General features: G+C 42.3%; 1 long non-coding RNA gene across 1 annotated transcript in view; it reads left to right on the top strand.

The window, feature by feature from the left end:
- The window catches only part of LOC126989203 (uncharacterized), a 38,184-nt gene extending 16,826 nt beyond the window's left edge, over positions 1-21,358 (top strand). The window contains exon 5 of the long non-coding RNA XR_007743027.1: positions 18,742-21,358. This is a non-coding gene — a long non-coding RNA (uncharacterized LOC126989203). The remainder of the gene's footprint in view (positions 1-18,741) is intronic.
- The last annotated feature ends 2,174 nt before the right edge of the window (positions 21,359-23,532 follow it).

A 23,532-nucleotide genomic window follows, 5' to 3' on the forward strand; every position in this document is an offset into this window, starting at 1 on the left:
TCTAAAAATTCTCTGTTTCTGCAATGTTAGTCCTACCCAAATCCTGCCTGCTATCTAACTTTCCTTTTCACAATTATAATCCATTAAACTGGTGGTCTCCGGGATGTGCCACTTTACCCAACAAACTAATCCTTATTACTTATTAAAACCATTTGAACACTTGCATAGATCATAATTCAATTATTATCCCAGCTCTTCCACATGTCCATCCAGTGTAATGTGGGTGATGTGGAATGGTTCAGCCTCATGTCTCCCATGCATACATTAAGTTTAGAGAATAATACTGTTCCTTGTAGCTCCCATTTCCCTGATACTCACGACTATCCCTTTAAGAATAACGTATGAAGAATCACATTTTTTGGTTTCATAATACAAGGAAAAGCCTGAGTATGTGATTAAAGATGGGATATTAAATAGCAGGGATATTGACCTCATTTCTAGGGTGCTGCCATGTTTGGGAGTGAATGGTAAACATGATCACATCAGTAGCATGGACAAATGTTTGTTAGTGGCACTTCAGGGTTATGCTACCTCTTCAAAGCTTGACCAGTCATGGTTTAAAGTGGAACAGGATAAACAAGAGACAGGCAGGTATTTGTGGACACTACTGCTACTATCAATTGCCAGCCTATGGCAAAATTTGAACCTATGCTATCAAGAACATAAGACCTATGTTCTGATCACTCACTACTGCCATAAGAATATAATAAAGTTTAAATGTCATTCAAAATATCAACCTTTTTACATATATTTTCTTAAGATATGTACTGGTGTAACAGTTAAATACTGAACTCAATTTGTATGCAGGGATGTGAGGTATATTGTTAAGCTGTAATGTTTCCAACACATTAAATGTGGTCATAACAACACTGAACAGTAACTAGAGGAAAAATTATCACTGAGCACAAGAGGTTGCTTACTGTATTTTGGTGAGCTTGATGGCCGAGTCGGGTTTCCTCCAACCCCTTCAGTTTCACACCCTGTTGAGAGGCAATTTCTTAATCACAGTGAAAAATGGATGCAAATGGTCACTAAAATTAATTATTATACTTGGCGTCACAAATTTTGGCACAGAACTTAGAGAAGGACTACCAGACTTGGCGTGAGTCTCTGTTGAGGTAAATGATCCCCTTCACTCATTGGGCTATATGTACATTGTTTTAATGTGCATCATTGTTACGTTAAACGATGATGATGCTGATGATGTATTATTGTCTTTTTTTGTCATTTTAGCGGGCAGGACTACTAAAAGTAAGGCTATTAGCATCAACTTTCTCTCTAAATCAGCATTGCTATCAGCTATATGTACAGTTATTCTTATAATTACTCTTCCTGCTGATAATGGAGATGCATGTCAGGATTAAGCATCACATACAAGGAAAGAATTGTTATATAGGGAAACAGGGAACTTTTAGGTTCACATAATAGACAAGGTTTGTTATACACAAAAAAATTAGATGCTTCAGATGTTAAAGATTTTTGGATATAACATCACCCCCCTCCTCCAAATTGGTTCTTTAAAGCAAGGGTTGACTATAGCTGATTATTTTTTGCGGCAGGTTTCATGACACTTTTTTAATGCAAAGCATCTGGAAATTAATGATTATTACGAAATACGTCTCATGAGTAGCTACTAAACTTGACAGCCTGAAAGGATGCACCATCAAAGACTGTAAAGGACAAATGTATTATATACAAAATAACATGGTTCTGTGATAAAAAATAAATAAATAAATAAATAAAAAAATAAATAAAAAAAAGCTATGACAATCAATATCAAATCATTTCAGGATACATAAATTAGCAGTTATATGAAGGAATTCTACAACTCTCCCGGGATGCCTAAGTTAAATAAGTGAGGGAATTTAATTTCTTTCCTTTTGTTTGTGTAAAATGATGCGGACATATGCATGCCTAATGTGATGAGTATAAATTTATATGATGGTGAAATATCATCCACAAGGTAGGATGGTCCACGCTCAAATGCTGATTCAAACTATCAATCGCATTTCATTAATAGCTGCAATTTCCTTGAAGCAACCAAACATTCAGTGAGAAAGTACTGTTTGTAATGATTTTGTTGCAATGCTGTGGTGGTCTGTTTCACAGCTTTTTCATCAAAGCAGAGGAGTTATTCCCTCTCCCTCTGCTTCAGAGGAGCATGATGGTGTGCTGCTCTTGCATGATTTTGTGGAGTCATAATTAGATTAATAACACAACAATCAATAAAAACTAATAGTATTCATACCAAAATCAGCACATGGAGCTGGTGCAGTGCAATGGGGCGCACACTCATCAGGGTCAGGCTGCAGTTCATTTTCATGTGTGGCTTGGGGGACACTGAGCAGGTGGGGTTGGATACTGCCACATTCCTCAGGGGGTGGCTGAGTTCTATTTAACTCCACCCGTGGCCTCTTTCTTGGACTCTCCTCTTGGGCTGCCACATTCTCTTGGGTGTTACCGAAACCTGTGTTTGGATCTGTTGGGATGTGGTTTTGTAAGACGTGGAATAATATTCGACAGCGAAACATGGAAGGAAACGGAAGAGTATGCCCACATGGTAAAATATAGAGATGAGAATTGCCAAGTGGGTTTGTTGGTGTACCCGGGAATTAAGAGGCCAGGTGATGTTATGATGATGAAGGAAGAGTTATGGGGTATGATATAAACTGACTTCATTAGTTAAGTGATTAGAAGAGGTATATTGAAATTATTTGGATACTGAAAGGATGTACATATGGGGACAACTGGGTGAGAAGGGAGAGAGATGCAGATTTTGCTGATGTATAGCTAGTTACACCAATGAACACTTAGGACATACACATTCACAAAGGCCACAACTTTGGCTGCTAGACGGAAAAGCACTAGATTTAAAGTACTAGGACACTGAAGGGATTAATAATAAGAAAAGCAATAATAATAAATGAGTATAGCTAAATATAGTTATGATATTTTTGTTTATGTTACTATTAGTATTAGAAATTTTAAACACTAATGATATATTAATATAAATATTGATAAATCAATGAAAATTAATACATTATTATTGTATTAATACTACCACTAGTAATATTAACACTGCACCTAAAAGACTGAGCAAAACACTGAATCTGAAATAAAACGATAATTGAGCTGTCTCTGTCTGAAAGTTATGTGAAGCTTGCTCCATGCACCGTGATAGGAATGGCATGGATGTAGCCAGGTTGCTGAGATACTTATGATCACCAACCACTTGTATGGCACCAATTTGTGTTGGAAGCATTGGCGGCCAACATCAGAATGAGTGATTCATCATAATGCAAGATTACCAGGAAAAAACATGAAGTAAAGGATGTCAGTGACACAGACAATGTTAAATTGCAAACTTGAAACTCACCAAAGTATGAAGATAAAGTAAAACAACAACAATAATAATGAGCATGGCAAAATATTAATGGCTTATTACAATGTAAAGTAATTACCATAATTAATTTTCACTAACCATAATGTGGCAGCACAATCTGTGTAGAGGAGAGTTCCAACTCCATTGGCTCCAAGTCAATGGCGGCTGCATTGTGGGATGATGCTGAGGTAAGCAAATCAATCAAAAGTAAGTGATAATGATTACAAAACTACTATTTGTTCTTATCTGTCAGGTGAATACACTCAACCCATCAAGTGTGGAAATCTAACTTTTGTTCAGTGCATCAAGGTTTCTTTCACTATTAGTCTATTACCAACTCATGCATTGCATTTGGTACACAAGAAAATGCTGTGACTATTACCCGGGAACCCAGTGGGTGGTTGCTCCTCATGGCCATCTGCAAAATAGATAATGGGTATAAGTATTACATTTACTAACAAACACACACACACATGAGAGAGAGAGAGAGAGAGAGAGAGAGAGAGAGAGAGAGAGAGAGAGAGAGAGAGAGAGAGAGAGAGAGAGAGAGATTAAGAAAGTCATAAATAAGGAGCATGCATAACTTCGTCTTACCTGTGTGACGTGGGGTTGCAGTCGGCAGCAGCTGGCCCTTGCTGCCAAAATGAACCCCATCAAAGTGGTCACTACAGATGGCTTGAGTATGCTTTTGAAAGCCAATTTTCAAGGCTTTCACCCACTGGAGGCACCTGCAGTAAAAACATGGTAATTTTAACTAATTATTGTTAATCAATACAAAATGTAATGTAATGAAAGAAAGCAACAGACCTTAAAAATTTATATAATTTTTAACCCTTAGACAGCAGTGGAAATATACATAGACAGTCCTAAATTCAGTCAGTCAGTTTTGAATGGCAGAAATATAACAACACTTAGAGATTGCGGTAGGATCTATAGTAACCGATACAAAAAAATATCTACGTATTATGCAGAGTAACTATATATATATATTTATGCTACGGTCCCAAGGTCGGCAATGACTATATGTATAAAGTATGGACCATTAATTTTTGGGGAGCTACTCCTCAAACACCGCTGTCTTCTAAGGGTTAATATGAAAATAATATTGGCTGCAATGCAATACCTGTTTATAATGAATGGATATGTTTGACTTTGGTACCCCTTACAAAATTCAATTTGAAACAAACTGAAAAAACAAACATATTTTACATATAGATTGTTTTCAAAACATTTATGATGCAATGCAGGGCAAATTTAAACAGACTGCTCTTTCCTTTGCTAGTGAAATATTTATGTTTTGTCTTCCCATTATCATAATGTATTTAGTCCAAGGCAACTTCAAGTATACCTGTATATGTTGGGTTTAAATGAAATCATCAATCTGCAAAAAAAAAAAAAAAAAAATACTGACTAATTTTGTATTGCCAAATATATACCTGTCCTTAGCAAACCTTGATGAAAGGCCCCAGTAGTTAGAATGTATCTGAGTAAGGATCGAGGAGGCCTCTTGTGAATTAGCTCAGTAATAAGACGGTGTCATCTAACAGTACTTCGGCATATGAATATGAGTCAATGTCACATAATAATTTACTTCTGACTATGCATCAAGTAATGTGCAGCTTCTTTCAGATTTTGATAATACTGAATGAATTGCAGCCATATCTCACACAAAGTTAATATTCACACATTATAATCTCTACATCTTGTAATTTTGAATCTTTTGACACACACACACACAATATATATATATATATATATATATATATATATATATATATATATATATATATATATATATATATATATATATAGTATATTGCATTTTGGCAGTGAGGCAAGGTTAGGGAAATTTCTGAAATGTAATATGCTTCACACTTCTTGTCACTGGCAATCAATGGTTAAGTCAGCGGGTCAACTCCAGCAACAGTTTGCCTTCCTTATGATTTTGTGAGGGATTAGGGGTTTCTTCTTCCTAATTTAACTGTAATGTGAGGAGATAACTTTGGCCAAGCCTGACCTGACCTCTTACCCAACCAGGCCTGTGGCCGGCTGCATCGATGCATTGAAAAAGTAACTTCACTGCTCAGTATAATACATAAATCGGTCCATAAATCTTTCATGTCAACATAAAAATCTAAGGGTTGAAAAAAAATCATAGACCTTTAGGATGAGGACGATTATAAGTAGGTGCCTTGTATTATCTTGAAGAACAGTCACCCCAGTGTTTTCTGAGGGGATCTGTGGACTGCTTGAATGGCTTGTGTACAATATATATTACGTATTTCGCTTGCCTTCAGAGCACTGTTGTGTCTAGTTGCTCGCAGAAATTCATTATTTTGCGGAAGTTAGAAGTCAGAATTTCCACATATATCTTCACTTACCTTCTGGCATCCTTTGGGAATAAATGGAGCTTCACACCAGGGTGTGTTCTCCGTTTCTTCCCACAAACACAGCAGGCCGCACATTTGAGATTTGGAGCCATGGCGGGCAGTTACACGAGGAGCCGGTGTGTTGATATTTGAATGACGGCAGCGTTGCCGTCGATCTGAGAAAGACGTCTGGAAGTAGCGCTATAATAACCAGTATATCGGTTAGCCCAAGATAATCTTATCCACCCACTCTTTCCCCCTAAAAACCAACAAATCTATGTAAATAATTACTGGAGGAATTAAGTCAGCGTGCGTGCTAAAGCACTGTGTTTGAGAGAAAAAACATGTTTTGAAAGAAAGGCAGTTGGGCTACAACCTCGGTTCATTCCTGTGTGTATACAGACAGTTAAAACACATAAAGCACATCTAACCACTGCTAACCTCCCACAAATGCAGATAAAGTAATATAACCACGGTACAATAATATAGCATTACTAACATGACATGCAGTCAGGCTATATCTACCTGATAAATATATTTAGTTCTTACTGTTCGTTTTAGTATTGTTATGCCGGACGTGTTACTTGGGTTCCGTGTCGCCGTCAGGAGACTCCGTGGGAGGGAGATATGTAAACACTTTGCACAGTTTCTGTAGTTTAATGTTCTTCCTTAGCATACCTGGGCACTTCCGCACCTCGGTCCGGACCTCCGCTCCTCCGCACCTGCGGACCGCCAAACGAGGTGCGGAAGCCCGGAAGTGCGGAACGCTTTCAAAAGTGCGGAAGTAACAGGTGCGGACAGGGGAAATTTTGGGTCCAGACTTCCGCACCTGAGATTTTCAAAGATAAAAAACGAAGACGACAAACAGTCCGCGGCATTACTTTCGCGCGTTTTGGCGGGCTATGTGCTACCAGCTGATCACTGTGTCAATTTTCTTTTTCTTTTCAGAATCTTTTTACATTTAGTGATTCACTGCGATTATTTAGTGTTTAGTGTTTACAAATAAACATGGACAGATACGTGAAAAGAGGTGATAGCGACAGGAGCAGGAGTGTGTCAGGGGATAGTAGCGTCAATAGCGTGAGCTACAGAACCAGCACGCCTGCACCGTCATCCTCCAGAACCCCTACGCCGCTGGCGACGTCAGACATTTCCTTGTCTGACGTGGAGCTGGACCCCTTCCAGTGTAATGCCAGAATTTAATTAAGAATGGGAAAATGTAAATTAGGGAGGAATAAGCCGTTACCGCATAGAACATTCCAGACTCGAGCTTGAGAGGCCCACCCCATTTGAAGGTAAATATATATATATCTCTATATATATATATATATATATATATATATATATATATATATATATATATATATATATATATATATATATATATATATATATATATATATATATATATATATATATATATATATATATATATATATATATATATATGAAGCTTGATGTATTATTGCCTTGTACTATTTTGTTTTATTTTTGAGGTGCGGACTAGTTTTTTCAGGCGCGCTTTAATAGTTTTGCGTACAGTAGCGGAGGTGCGGAGGTCCGGTAGCGGACCGAGCGAAAAATTTTTAGGCGCGGAAGTACAGGTGCGGACTACCTGCGTCCGAAGTGCGGAGGAGCGGTAGCGGACTACCCCAAATCCAGTAACGTGCCCAGCTCTGTTCCTTAGTAGTACACTTCACTCTGACTCTTCACTTACCACTAGCTTACTATGACTGGGACTGGGACTCTCTCGCCCTCTTCTCCTATATGTATCCAGAACAGTACAGCCTAGAATGTTACAGTATATTTTAGATCATACAAGAACATGTAGCAAAAATATATGCGAGTTGGCAACACTTCCCGCCTGGCGCCTGGCCGCGCCCCACGGGGCGCGGACGGCTCGCCTAGCTCCCCGACCCTCTGCTCGTTTCTCCGGGAGCCTTCTAGAGGCCTATGGTCGCCGGGGGATGCTTCCAGCACAACACTATCCCCCCCTCTTAATTGTGATCGTCCCGATCACACACTTAACTATGTACAAACATAAGAGAATTAATCAAAAAAATAATAATCGTCGTATCGCTGTGGACGCCTGCGTTGTCTCTGTCTTCTGTTCGTTGCCTCCTGCGCGTCTGTCTCCTGGTGCGCCTCGTCGTCGTCCGCTTTTTGGGGTGGTTCTGGAACATCTGGCGAAGCCGGGAGGTTATCTCCCTCGGCTGAAAGGGCCAGAAGGCCTACGTCGTCGTCGACCTCCTCTCGGTCCTGGACGTCCCTTGCGTTTTCGTCGGCTGCTGGGTGTCTGTAGTTGTTCCAGGTGTAGTTTCCCGGACCGTGGTACCTCCATAGGCGGTTGACGTGGACAACTTTCGGCTTGGTCTTTTCCGTTCTCCGGATTCGGTAAGTCACGTCGGAGAGGCGTTCTAGCACAGTGTAAGGGCCTTCCCAGGGGCTCTGTAACTTCGGAAATTGTCCTTTCTTCCTCTGCGGGTTGTAAAGCCAGACTCGGTCTCCTTCCTTGAAGTCAACGTGGCTTGCCCTCATATTGTAACCGCGCTTCATGGCCTCCCCGGAGAACTTCAAGGCACCTCGGACTTGATGGTGCACCTCTTCCAGCCGTTCCTCTAGTTGACGGGCAAAACTGGAGGCGTCCCTTGGAAGGCTTTCCCCAGGAGGCCTTCCAGTCAGTAGGTCCACCGGCAATCGCAGCTCACGTCCAAACATCAGCTTTGCCGGTGAATACCCCGTAGTCTCGTGGGCGGCAGACCTGTAGGCCATGAGAAGCGCAGGCAGCTTCTGATCCCATGAAGACTGATCATTGTTGCACTGCTTGGCCAACTCCTGGCCCAACGTCCAATTAAACCTCTCCACCATTCCATCTGACTGTGGGTGCAGAGGGGTGGTCCGGGTCTTCTTGATACCCAGGAGCTTGCAGCACTCAGCAAGGACTGTTGACTCAAAATTCCTTCCCTGGTCGGAATGGAGCTCGTTAGGCACACTGAAGCGGCAGAAGAACTCCTCCACCAAAACCTTGGCGATGGTAGTGGCTTCCTGGTCAGGGATGGCGTAGGCTTCCGGCCACTTGGTGAAGTAATCCATTGTGACGCAGATGTACCTATTTCCGTTCGTCGTCAGAGGCAAGGGTCCTACTATATCCACTGCCACCCGTTCCATGGGGGCTCCAACCTGGTATAGTTGCAGTGGGGCACGGTGACGCTTCTTGGGGCCCTTCTTTGCACAGCACACCTCACACGCGTGACACCATTCTTCCACGTCCTTCCTCATGCCAACCCAGTAGAACCTTTGGCGCAGGCGACTCAGTGTCTTCTTTACCCCAAGGTGTCCGCTGGTGATGCTGTCGTGCATTTCTTTCAAGACGCCTTCCCGGGACTTCACAGGTAACACCGTGGACCAGTAGTGGTCAAGACCATCATGAGAGACCCAGCGTCGCTGCAACACCCCGTCGTCTATCCGAAGAGTGTCCCACTGAGTCCAGTAATTCTTGGTGGTAGGGCTTTCTCTCGAGATTACTTCCCACCCAGGTCGCGTTGACGACTGACTCAGCCACTCCATAATTGGTCTCAGATCTCGGTCCTCCCGCTGCAGTTTTCCCAAGTCTTCCCATGGCACTTCCGCTGTCTGTTCCACTGTAGTGCGGCGGCACATATTCTGGACGCTTTCCCTCTGGAGGCAATGTTGACACTCAGGTAGGCAGGGGCGCCGGCTCAAGCTGTCCGCGTTGCCGTGTGTTAGTCCAGATCGGTGCACAATAGTGTAGTGATGCTGCTCTAGTTTACCTATCCAGCGAGCAAGCTGGCCCTCAGGGTTTTTCAGTGACTTCAGCCACCGCAATGCAGCGTGATCCGTGCGGATGGTGAAAGTTGCACCGTACACAGATAAGCATATAAAAAGTTAAGGCTCTTGACTACTGCCAGGAGTTCTTTCCGGGTCACGCAATAGTTTTTCTCGGTTGGAGTGAGCTTCTTGCTGAAGTAGGCCACAACCCGTTCCATATCGGCACATGCCTGGGACAGCACTCCACCAATCCCCTCATCACTGGCATCACAATCCAGTATAAAAGGCTTAGAGGGGTCTGGGTAGGTGAGTACGGGCGAGCTGATGAGGGCCTCCTTGAGCTTCTCAAAGGCAACCTGAGTTTCCGCTGTCCACTCAAACTTGCGCCCCTTCTTCGTCAGGAGGTGCAGTGGTGCAGCAATCGTAGCGAAGCCTTTCACAAACCTGCGGTAGTATGAGCACAACCCGAGGAAGCTCCGCAGCTCCTTCACGTTGGTGGGTGTCGGCCAGTCCCTTACCGCAGCTACCTTCTCAGGATCAGTGCGTACTCCAGCCTCGCTCACGATGTGTCCCAAGTATTGGACCTCCTTTTGGAACAGACAGCATTTCTTCGGGCTGAGCTTAAGGTGTGCAGCTCTAACCCGGGCGAAAACCTCTGATAGCCTTTCCATCTCCTGCTCGAAGGTCTGGCCAAAGACAATCACGTCGTCGAGGTAGATGAGTGCCGTCTTCCAGTGAAGTCCCTCCAGCACCCTCTCCATCAGCCGCTCGAACGTGGCCGGCGCGTTGCACAGGCCAAAGGGCATGACCTTAAACTGCCACAGGCCTTGACCGTAGGAGAAGGCTGTTTTCTCTTTGTTCTGCTCCGCCATTTTGACTTGGTGATACCCAGACTTCATATCCAGTGTTGAAAACCACTTGGAGCCCACCAAGGCGTCGAGCGTGTCGTCGATCCGTGGGAGTGGGTATGAATCCTTGATGGAGAGATCGTTGAGGGCTCGGTAGTCCACGCAGCACCTGAGGGAACCGTCCTTTTTCCTGACGAGCACTACAGCAGGCGCCCACGGGCTGCTGGACCGCTCGATTAACCCTTGTTGCCGGAGATCATCCATTACCTCATCCATCTCCTTGCGACGGGCTGGTGCCATCCTTCGAGGAGCTTGCTTCACTGGGCGGTGGCTACCTGTGTCGATGTGGTGCTCTACCAGGTCCGTACACCCCAAGTCTAGGTCTCCTGTGGAAAACACATCTGCATTTCTCACGAGAAGCTCCCTGAGCTGTTCCACTTGGGGTTCCTCTAGACACTTGGAGCTCCTGTCAAACAGGTCACGCAGGTAGTCAGGCAGCTCCTCCTGGGGCTTCGTCAGGGTTCTCCTGCAGACACAGGTTCTTGATTTCTGGTCGATCTCTTGGCACAACCCCACCATGGTCCCTTGTTTTATTTTCTTTGGGCTGAAGGAGACATTGGCCACGACAACAGGCACTTCCGCTTCAGCAGGGTCTACCAAAGTACTGCCTACAATCACCCCGTTTTCTACCGGGCATCGACTTCCACTCTCTACCACACACAGGCTAGCCGGGGGGGCCACCCGTAATTTGACAGGGTAACAGCATCTCCGACCTCGGAGGAATAGTGGTGGTGCGCTTGACCGTCACTGGCAGGTCTTCCTTGTTCACAGTCGTCAGTGGCACCCTCCTTCCTCCTACAGTCAGCTGCTTAGCGCGGAAGTCCAGCTCGCACCTGTGGGAGACAAGATAATCCATACCTAGGATGCAGGGGTCATCCATGTCGGCCACGTACACAGAGAGGAACTCTTCCTTTCCTCCGAGCTCAAACTTCACGTCCACTGGGCCTCTGAGCTCTGCGTAGTGTCCTGTGACTCCGCACGGTCGATGCGGCGTCTTAGGAAGCCGACGATGACTCACCACGTCAGGCCGCACCAATGTGCGTTCCGAGCCTGTGTCGACGACCACAGGCCACAACACTCCGTCAACCTTGCCCTCCACTTGGCAGCTTGTCATGGTGGTTCTCCTGCACACTGATATCTTCGGGGCATGTACAGGACAGACTGGTCGTTGCCCCCGTGAACCAGTCCTCCTTAGTTTCCCGAGTGGTGGTCCCTCGTTGGGGGCACATTTTTCCGACACTCATTCTTCCAGTGCCCCTTTTCTCCACAGGTCCATCACTTGGGTCCTTCCCTGGGCTTCTTCTTAGCGGCACCTTCATATTCCTTCTTCCTCTTATAGCATTCGTTCTCCTTGTGCCCAACCTTCTCGCAGTACCAGCACGTTCCTTGGAACCTGTCTGTGTCGCTGACAGCGCCCTTTCGTGCCCTAAAGCCAGAAGTCGAGTCGTCCCTGAAGCTTGACAAGCTAGACCTAACAAAGGACTCAAACTCCATGGCACGTGCCAGAGCTTCCTGCATTGATGTTGGCTTAGCTTGGTTCACTTGTATCTTCAGCTGAGGGCTGTCCAGGGCATCGATGAATTGATCACGCAGCAAAACCGTCAGCAGGTCAGGGGTGGCACCTGGGTATGCCTTGTGCGCCATGCTCTCAAGGTCCTGAGCGAGTTCCTGAAGAGACTCGCCGCGCCTCCTGTTGCGGGTTCTGAACCTAACCCTGAAGAGCTCGTTCTGGTGCTTGGTCCCATATCGTTGCTCCAGCGCCTGTGCCAGCCCGCTGTAGCTTCCCTTTGTCGCATTGTCGAGCTGAGCAAGGACCTCCAGCGCCGCCCCTTTCAGGCTAGTGGCCAGCTGTACCGCGCACTCTTCGTCATCCCATCCGTTCCGAGCTGCCAACAGCTCAAACTGAGCGCGGTAAGCCTCCCAGGAGACCTTGCCATCAAACTCCTGAGGCTTCTTTCTAACAGGCGAACCCAGCAGACTCATGGGGCTGGCGGAACTTCTTGCGGGGATAAACTCAGGCGAAACAGGGCTCAAACTACCCCGGACTTGCGTAGGAGAAGCATCTTGGGTACAACTAGCCCCTGCAGGCACTGGCTGTTCGTTTCCAGCCAAGCAGTCTTCAAGGGCCTTCACTCTGTCACTTACGTCACAAACTGCCTGTTCAGTACGGTTCACCTTTCCCTGCACTTCTAATATTTCTTTGTGTGTCGTCTCCCGTACCACCTCCATCTCTTGTTGAAGATTTGTGTGTTTTTTCTCCACTTCTATCAGGCGTTGTCCCAAGTTCGTGGTCACATCAGTCATTTCTCTTCGCACTGACTCACTTCCATCTTGTACTGCTTTAAGCTGTAGCTGTAATCCTGTGAAGCGATCTTTTAGCTGTTCTTTGAGTTCTTGGAGTGTTCCTTCTTGTTGTTGCTGTGCTCTTTCTTGTTGTTCTTTGAGTTCTTGGTGTGCTCTTTCTTGTTGTTCTTTGAGTTCTTGAAGTGTTCTTTCTTGTTGCTGTGCTCTTTCTTGTTGTTCTTTGAGTTCTTGGTGTGCTCTTTCTTGTTGTTCTTTGAGTTCTTGGAGTGTTCTTTCTTGTTGTTGCTGTTCTCTTTCTTGTTTCTCCCCCTGTAGTCTCAAGGCTTCCAAAAGTTCAGTCAACATGTCGTCCCTCTGGGCAACTTGAGAACGAGTCTCCATGGCGAAAAAACAAATGGCTACACTCGTGTTATGCCGGACGTAGTACTTGGGTTCCGTGTCGCCGTCACAAGACTCCGTGGGAGGGATATATATATATATATATATATATATATATATATATATATATATATATATATATATATATAAACACTTTGCACAACTTCTGTAGTTTAATATTCTTTCTTAGTAGTACACTTCACTCTGACTCTTCACTGACCACTAGCTTACTATGACTGGGACTGTCCCCTCTCGCCCTCTTCTCCTATATATATCCAGAACAGTACAGTCTAGAATGTTACAGTATATTTTAGATCATACAAGAACATGTAGCAAAAGTATGTGCGAGTTGGCAATACTTCCCGCCTGGCGCCTGGCCGCGCCCCGCGGGGCGCGGACGAGTCTTTGCTCCCCGCCCCCCTGCTCGCTTCTCCTGGAGCCTTATAGAAGCCTATGGACGCCGGGGGAAGCTTCCAGCACAATAATATATTAGCAAATGCTTTCTACACCATATTTTTCCTAAAATAACAAATTGATATAGTGTAGATAATACCTAATAAAACATAAAAACAAATATATTTTTCTTTGCCCTTTTAGTAAATCATTTTACAATAATGAAAAGAACAAGTAAAGGCTGGATAGGGTGCTGTGGCAGGTACTTCAAAAATAGTAAAACTACCCCTGGAAAGTGACGTTTTTGGTGGGCTGCAATAGATGGCGCTACTTCCGCACGCCCGAGGAATTACTACATACCACTATCTCTTCGTATATAGCCTCTTTGGTTTGCACCAAGGTGGTGATGCAGCAAGGAGACTATAGAACAGGAGAGGGGGCCTCTATGGGAGACCGTGGGCGGGTGTTGGTGTATGTCGGTTGCAATAGATGGCGCAGGAGCAGCTTTGTTTACATTCAGGCGCCTCCCCCCCTCCACGCCCACCCCCAACCCCTAGAACCAATCAGCAGTGTTGCTACATGGGATCAAGCAGCATATGTTGCTACTTTTTTCTTCAGTCTGGTTATTTCCCATTTTAAATAAAAAAAATAAAAAAAAATAAATAAATAAATAAATAAATAAGATAAATAAATAAATAAATAAATAAAGGTAGATAAATATTAAAATGAACAGTAGGAACTATATATATATATATATATATATATATATATATATATATATATATATATATATATATATATATATATATATATATATATATATATATCTATATATATATATATATATATTTACTAGGTAGATATAGCCTGACTGCATGTCATGAGTAATGCTATTATATTGTTATATTATTATACCGCAAATATATTACTTTCTCTGCATGTGTGGTTATATGTGTTTTATGTGTTTAACCTTTCTGTATACATACTGGAATGAACCAAGGAATTGTAGCCCTACTGCCGTTCTTTAAAAACTATGTGATCATGTTTTTCTTCCAAACTCATTGTTTTAGCACGCACGCTGACTTCCATCAGTAATGATGATATATATTAAATCATTGGTTTCATTGGTTTGTAGGGGGAAAGAGTGGGTGAATATAATTATCTTGGTCTAACTTATACTGTTTATTATAACGCTATTCGCAGCAATATCTTTCTCTGCTCTGATTGCAACGCTGCCTCGTTCAAAAATCATAACACCGCCGCGGCCGCCACGTTTACCAGCCGGAGCCTCAAATCATGTCCCTTTGTGGTGATAAAGAGGACACAGCCTGGTGTGAAGCTACATTTATTACGGAAGGATGCCAGCCGGGGTAAGTGACATATATAAATAATGATAATGTGGAAATTCTAATCATTTTCACGCTGACAGCTGTTCTGAACTTGCTAACTGCATGCCTCCCCTCCTCCCGCGGCAAGAGGCCGAATGGCCTACACACGGCAGCTCCAGATTCATCCCCATTACCACCTGTCAGCCTCGTCCATGTAGCTATCCAGTCTACTCTTAAAACAAGCTATCGTCCCTGCACTCACTATATGTGATTGCGGAATCTATTCCATTCCCCCACCACCCTATTATTAAACCAATGCCTGCCCATTTCCCTCCTAAATCTATACTTTTCTAATTTAAGTCAATTACTGCATGTTCTATCTTGCCAAACATCTTATGCAAAAGTTAGCCAGCATCTTCACTCTTTCATCCCTTACACTGATAAACTGGAACAGCCTTCCATTGTCTGCATTTCCTCCTGCCTATAATTTGACCTTCAAGAAGAGTGTATCAAGACTCTACTTTTGTCTGTTTGGGAGCGGTGAGTAGTGGGGCTTTTTTTTCTAGTACGCTTTGTTGCCCTTGAGCTGTCTCCTTTGTTTAAAGAAAATAATAATTAAATAAATGGAAGTTGGCCGCCAATGCTTCCAACACGTTTTGGTGCCATATCTACAAGTGGCTGGTGACTGTAAGTATCTCAGCAACCTGCATGCATCTATGCCATTCCTATCATGGTGCATGGAGCAAGCTTCACATAACACTCAGACAGAGACAGTTTAATTATGGTTACATATCAGACTCAGTTTATTGCTCAGTCTATTAGATGCAGTGCTGTTAATATTGTTAGTGGTAGTATTAGTACAATTAATGTATTTATTTTAATTAATTTATCTATTTATTTATTATATTCTTAGTGTTTGAAAATTCCAATACTAGTATTAAGGTAAACAAAAATATCAGAAATATATTTACACTCATTAATTATTATTGCTTTTCTTATTATTACTTCCATCAATGTCCTGGCACTTTGACATCTAGTGCTTTTCCATCTAGCAGCCAAAATTGTGGTCTTTCTCAATGTGTATGCCCTAAGTCTTCATTGGTGTAACTAGCTATATAACATAAAAATCTGCATCTCTCTCTCTTCTCACCCAGTTGTCCCCGTACATCCTTTCAGTATCCAAAGAATTTCAATTTACATCTTGTAACCACTCAACTAATGCAGTGCAATCCTCATCTCTGTATTTTACCGTGTGGACATACTCTTTCCTTCCATGTTCCACTGTCGTATGTTATTCCACATCTAACACAACCTCATCCCAACAGACCCAAACACGTCCGATATCATCCAAGAGAATGTGGCAGCTGAAGGGGGAGAGGCCAAGAAAGAGGCCAAGGGTGAAGACATTGAGCCACCCCCCCTGAAGTACATGGCAGCATTCAACCTTCTCGGTGAGGTGCAGGAATGTGCTTCCCATTGCAGTGCACCAGCTCCATGTACTGATTTTGGTATGGATACTTCATCTAGTGTTTGTTGATTGTTGTGTTATTAATCTAATTATGACTTCACAAAATAGTCTGTGCAAGTCACTTAACACATGCCCTGCTCAACATCACTTTTAAGTTGTAGAATTCCTTCATATGGATGCTGATTTATGTATCCTGAAATGATTGGATATTGATTGTCTTAACATTTTTTTTTTTTTTTTTTTTTTTTTTCCATGATCATTGAACCATGTTACGGTATGTCCTTGGGTGCAGATCCAGGAAATGAGTTTTTGGGAGGACGTCAGACTTTTTGCGGGTGGAAGGAGCATTAGCATTACCGATTAGCCATTCTCGGCAGTCCTGGTCTTGAAAAACTGGTGGAGTGACCTAAATCAATGGGTATAACGGCCTGGACTTTGTGCCAAAGCATTGTTTTAGCCGCAGCGCGCTTTTGAGCTAGTTTTCCTGTATCACTCAGGAACATTGGGGGGCCTGGGCCCCCCTTTGGATCCACCAATGTAGCTATGTCTTATAATATATCTCTCCTTTACAGTCTGATGGTGCCTCCTTCTAGGTTGTCAAGTTTTAGTAGCTACTCATGAGAAGTATTCCTTATAATGATCATTGATTTCCAGATGGTTTGCACTAAAAAAAGTGTCGTGTAACCTGCCGCAAATAATAATCAGCTGTAGTCAACCCTTGCTTTAAAGAACCAATATGGAGGAAGGGGGTGATGTTATATCCAAAAATCTTTTACATCTGAAGTATCCAACCTTTTTGTGTATAATAAACCATGTTTGTTACATAAACTTAAAAGTTCACAATTTCCATACATGATTCTTTTTTCCTTGTATTTGATGATTAATCCTGACATGTATTTCCATCATCAGTAGGTAATATATAGTAACAAGACAATAATACACATTATAACAATGTATATATTATAGCCCAATGAGTGCACGAGATTTACCTCATCAGTGACGCCAAGTCCGGGAGTCCTTCCCTAAATTATTTGTCCAAATTTGTGACACCAAGTATAATAACTAGTTTTAGTGACCATTTGCATCCATTTTTCACTTTGATTAAAAAATTGCCTCTCAACAGGGTGTGAACTTGATGGGGTTGGAGGAAACTCGACTCGGCCATCAAGCTTACCACAATATAGTAAGGAACCTCTTGTTCTCAGTGATAATTTGTCCTCTTTAGTTACTATTCTGTGTTGCTTTAATCACAACTAATGTGTTGGAAACATTACAGCTTAATAACATACTTCACATCTCTGCATACAAATTGAGTTCAATATTTAACTGTTACACCAGTAGGCTTCATATCTAAAAAAAAAGGTGTGTAAAAAGGTTGACATTTTGAATGATATATTTAAACTCTTTATTATGTTTCTATGGGTGTAGTACCGTTGCGATTAGTCGAGTGATGAGCATATGGGTCTTATGTTTTTGATAGCATAGGTTCAAATTTTGCCATAGGCTGGCAATTGATAGTAACAGTAGTGTCCACAGATATCTACCTGTTTCTTGTTTATCCTGTTCCACTTTAAACCATGACTGGCCAATCTTTGAAGAGGTAGCATAACCTTGAAGTGCCACTAACAAACCTTTGTCCATTCTTCTGATGTGATTTTTTTTTTTTTTTTTTTTTTTTTTTTCCCCACCTGCCTATAGCGCCGGTTGGTTTTCTTCAGGCGCCTGGCGGTCGGCCCAGGCCCGTCATGATGCAGGCAATTTTTTTTATAGTGGTGCCATTTAGTATTGGCTCATGCCGCCGCCCAGAACTCATTCTTGATTCACTTGGATGGTTTAGCAGGGCTTAGGTATGACTAACATTGCAGAATCAGGGAATTTTTATATTTTTAGTGTGGCAACACATTGACAAATGTTTTAGTATGGACTGAACATCAAAGATATATATGGTAAATGGGTGCTTGTAGATCTTGACATTATATCTGTCAAGAGTCTCCAGTTGTATCCTCTCCCCCATCTCTCCTGAAAATATTACTCTTGTCAGGCAATCTAAGTGAAGCCTTCCATCGAAGCTGGCGTGCAGACATAATGTCAATGCTTAGATTCACTGTCCTTATAGCACTGAAAATAATGCAATTACATGCACGTATTTTATTATTTAGAATTGTGATTAATTGTGATTAAATATTTTTTCATGTATTTTCAGACATGAAAAGTGAAAATTGCTGCACACAACAGTCTGCCGTCTGCACCGGGAGGCAAGGCAGCCCAAAGCCCAGGCTGTTACAACTCCTGGGCAGTTTTTGCCCAGAGCCAGCAATTTTTTAGATCCAACAGGGATGGATTTTTTTATGAGGTCAGGTTCAACATGCTGCAAGATGCCAAGATCTAAGCCTAGTAGAAGATATGGGTTACAAGAGAGGAGGTTTGCTCTGGCCTTATACTATCAAAGTCCAAATGCTAATAGATTTCTGAGCACAGTATTTCACTTGCCTTCAGTTTCAACACTTCACTCATGACTCAGGGGTATTTCAGTACATGTTGGCTGGAGCAAACAGACTCTGACAGCCCTGCAGCAAAGAGCACAGGCTTTGTCAAAAGAAGATAAACTTCGTGGGATTTGCCATTATTTAGTATTACTCTTGTTACGCCAAGAATTTTTTTCCATATACTTTGCCAAATATTGCAAGTAATGCACCATTGTTGGGCTTGCTTGTTATAAATCAGATCTTGTTCAATTAACAAGCTTTGGGTGTCTGCCACTTTCCAGTTGTAATGCAAGGAATCATTTATCTTCCCTGCTAGATATCACACGTAATGCACCATTGTTGGTTTTGCTTGTTATAAATCAGATCTTGTTCAGTTAAAAAGCTTTAGGTGTCTGCCACTTTCCAATTGTAATACAAGGAATCCCCTGCCAGATATCGCATGTAATGCACCATTGTTGGTTTTGCCTGTTATAAATCAGATCTTGTTCAGCTCACAAGCTTTGAATATCTGCCATTGTTTATTTCAGGTGTAATGCTTGGAAGCATTTGTTCTCTTCCCTACCCAACAGTATGCAATGCTTTATTGTGGATTTTGCCTGTTATATTTAATCTTGTTCAGGTAACAAGCTTTTGGTGTCTGCCTTACCTAATATGTCCTGCAGTGACACTTGGCTTGGTTTCATGATGTGAAATACAGCATGTAATTTCATCACATTAAGTGTCTATCATCACGTGTCTGGCATCATTAACCCTAGAACGCTAACCATGGGTATGAGGTACCCGAAGCGAATGACGTCATTGCCATTGTGTATGGTTCCGGTGCTCTGAGGGTACCCACCTCCTCAGTAGCTTCATGTGCCCGCTTGACAGTGTAGGGGAAGGTCACGTTGTCTCGCTCTCTCTGCTCACCTTTGTTGTAGGCCTACATTCGGGTGCGGCATACCCATGGTTGGTGATACAGGGTGTTGTACATGTCCCTAGGATATTGTTTACGTACTTTTTTAGTGATCACCTGTGCAGTGGATCACAGGACCTGGGGGGCCATACAAGAAGTTTGGAAGCCATCGGATGATAATTTTTTTTATGAATTTTTTTTTTTTGAAATTTTTGAACATTTTTCCTATTTTTAGTAACATTTTTCAGTACCTGATTTTCATACCAAAACAATACGTTTTTCAGTTCTTCTTAATGTTAAGTCAAGATACAAAGTTTGAAGTCCCTTCATGTAACTTTATTCCATTAAAACTTTACATTTAATTTTTTTTTTTTTTTTCAAAATCGGGTATGATGTACCCATGGTTAGTAGTGGTGTGACTTTTTCTAAGGTTAGTGTTCTAGGGTTAATGTGGCTTCCAGGAGTAATCTTGTTTGTATTACAGCTTGCAAATTTTTTTCTGCTTTATATGATATACATAATCACATAGGTATGATTTACAAAATGTAATGGCAGTTGATATTCTTGACTAATGCCTCATAAACCTTGTGAAAAATAATTGTTTTTTGAGGGGGGGGGGGGGGGACAGTGGTTTGTTTGGTTGGCCAGTTCAAGGAGTTTCATATCAAATGATTTTATTACATCCAACTTTAATGTGTGCTAAAAACATATATTTTATTACATCCAACTTTAATGTGTGCTAGAAACATATATTTTATTACATCCAACTTTAATGTGTGCTTCCTGCAATAAATGCTACATGTTTACTGATGTAGCCTATGAAATACATATCACTCTCTGCCCTGTAATTTAATTGGTGTGTCACATACTGCAGCATAACTTTCCTGCTATTTTCTTACACTATGAGTTGCCTAATTTTGTCTCATTTGCTTTTATCATATGTGCCTCCGCTGCATAGTTGTGCCTGCTGAGCTTAATATCTTCATGACCCTAACACCAAGGTCAGAGCTTGTGAGATCATACCGTGTCCTACATTCCATTTTCACCTCCAGGCTTGGCTGTCTCCCAGGACCACCAAGTTATTGCATTCCATTTAAGACAACTCATGTACGTGTTACCTTCTTAATGTCCTCCATCATGTATTTCAGCATGTTTTATGATGCTTTGCTCTTATATTGATGTGCCTTGCAACATTTTTATACAGTTTTCATTGTATATAACGCACCATTGTTGGTTTTGCCTGTTATAAATTGGGTCATGTTCAGTTAACAAGCTTTGAGTGTCTCCCATTGTTTATTTCAGTTGTAATGCTTAGAAGCTTTTGTTCTCTGCCCTGTCAAGCAGTATGCAATGCTTGCCATTATCTAGCACTTGTACAGTTAGTATGATATTTTTACTCAGCTAAGAGCATTTTGCAAACGGTAAAGGTAAGGCTGGGGGCATACGCTGTAGCAGCACGTGGCCTCGGTGCTCATCTCTGTAACATTAGCCCATGATCGAGCCTGTGGTGTTAGGGAACCCATTACCCTGGGACACAGGACCAGTGTGACATCCGGGTTACCACAGTTGCAAAGGCATTATAGTAATTTAGCATGCATAGAATGTTGTATGCTTTGCTTATATTTAAAGCACTGGATATGTTTGCTACACACACACACACACACACACACACACACACACACACATATATATATATATATATATATATATATATATATATATATATATATATATATATATATATATATATATTAGCAAATGCTTTCAACATCATATTTTTCCTAAAAAACAAATTGATATACTGTAGATAATACCTAATAAAACATAAGAACAAATATATTTTTCTTTACCCCATTAGTAAATCATTTTACAATGAGAAAAAATAAGTGAAGGCTGGATAGGGTGCTGTGGCAGGTACTTCAAAAATAGTTAAGCTACCCCTGAAAAGTGACGTTTTTGGTGGGCTGCAATAGATGGCGCTACTTCCGCACGCCCGAGGAATTACCACATACCACTATCTCTTCGTGTATAGTCTCTTTGTGATGCAGTGTGTGGCAGCCTGCCGTGCTATACAAGGCTGTGATCTCTGCAGTATTTTACTTTAAGGACTAGTATTTACTCTATCTCTATATTCATTCCCATCCAGTGCTTGGGCAATGTTCTCCGTCCACACATTTTATTGTCTTATTGTCCAGGGGGAGGTACCGCCCCCCTCCCTTGTTGTGCTTTCATTCCTACCATTGTATCTTTTTAGTTTCATGGTGCTACCTATACATGTACTAATAGTTGTATAATCACACACTGTCCTGCCTGGGGGTTGGGATGGCATGTTCCTCCCTTCTCCCTTGTTGTTAACCTGCAACAATAAACTATCAGTCAATCAGTCTCTTTAAAACAAAAAATAGAAACAGGCTGGAAACAACAACTGTGAGTGGGGCATTTTTGGCAACGGAGAGTATGAAATCTTCTGGGAGCCTGTTGTAGAAAATTCTCCCCAACTAAGGACATGTGTTCTCGCATTACGAAAAAGAATCTTTATTGCAACCTTCCAGATTCAGACGATGAAGACTAAGGTACTATACGTGATACAATATTTAATTTTTTTTTTCAGTTCAACCACTCTAAAATTATTGTAAATAAGAAATGTTTCACCATTAAGATACAGCAAGTTTTGTTTATTTATTTTGTGTTTATAAGGTTGTGAAACCAACATTAATTTTCATAATATTGCCAATAACAAATGGATATATAACTGTGTTATTGTTCCTAATAAACAAATGAATTGGGGCTCCCATGGTCCCGTGGTAGAGTCTGCGCCTTGCGTTCCGGCGGGGTGCTGGAACGTATGGGTTCGAGACCTGCCCGGGGCAATGGGGGTGGAAAGGTGGGCTCTTTCCGACACCCTCAACCCCGTTGTTGGGCCTCCTTGAAAGAATTGGGCATCTCTGGGTGCTTGTGCGTCATGCACCGCCTTCCTCCCTTGGGGTATATCCCCAACGAAATACACACACACACACACAAAAAGTATAATATATATATATATATATATATATATATATATATATATATATATATATATATATATATATATATAGGTTTTGCAGCTGACGTCATTAGTGGGGGTGCGGGGGTAGCGCGGGCCTGCACGGCCATCTTGGTGGTCAGTGGTGGTAGTCACTTATCAAAGCAAACTTTGGTGGAGGCTGCACAAGTGCTCTGTGTGTTCGTCACGGGATACGTATATGTTGGTCAGGTACTTGTCGACACTTGTAATCATGGGATAGACAAACACTGAATAAACTAAAGTCCGTATATTCTATGGAAAGTAACAGAGAAAGAACGAGTACATGCATACGCGATACAGAGACGGGGTGAACTGGCCCCTGAGGCACTGCCAGCCTCTGGGCCCGGATCCACAAAGGCTTAGTTCGTAGTTTTGGGCCCTTAGTGCGTATAGTTTTGAGAAGATCGAGATTCACAAAAATAACTACAAACTAATCGATGACGTCACGGGTTAGCGCGCGGATCTACAAACGTTTACCGCGCTCTGTGTGACGTTAAATTTGTTGTTAAATAACTACTGCCTCGGAGCTGACGGTAACGCTAACAACATTATCAGATTTACGTATAAATGCTTATAAATCGCGTTTTTCAACTTGAAATATAACTTTGCGAGTAGAGGAGGCCCATTTCTTTATAAAATGTTGAGATATGCACCCTTTGAGAGGTATATGATAAGTGTGGGCGGTATGGCAACACCCGGCCGGGGGATTGCCAGACCTCCCTCCTCTGCCTGCTGTGGAGGATGGCTTGGCGACGAGGAAAAGTTGCC

This window comes from Eriocheir sinensis, unplaced genomic scaffold (assembly GCF_024679095.1).
Source record: "Eriocheir sinensis breed Jianghai 21 unplaced genomic scaffold, ASM2467909v1 Scaffold1096, whole genome shotgun sequence".
In the NCBI taxonomy this organism is placed as follows: Eukaryota; Metazoa; Arthropoda; class Malacostraca; order Decapoda; family Varunidae; genus Eriocheir; species Eriocheir sinensis.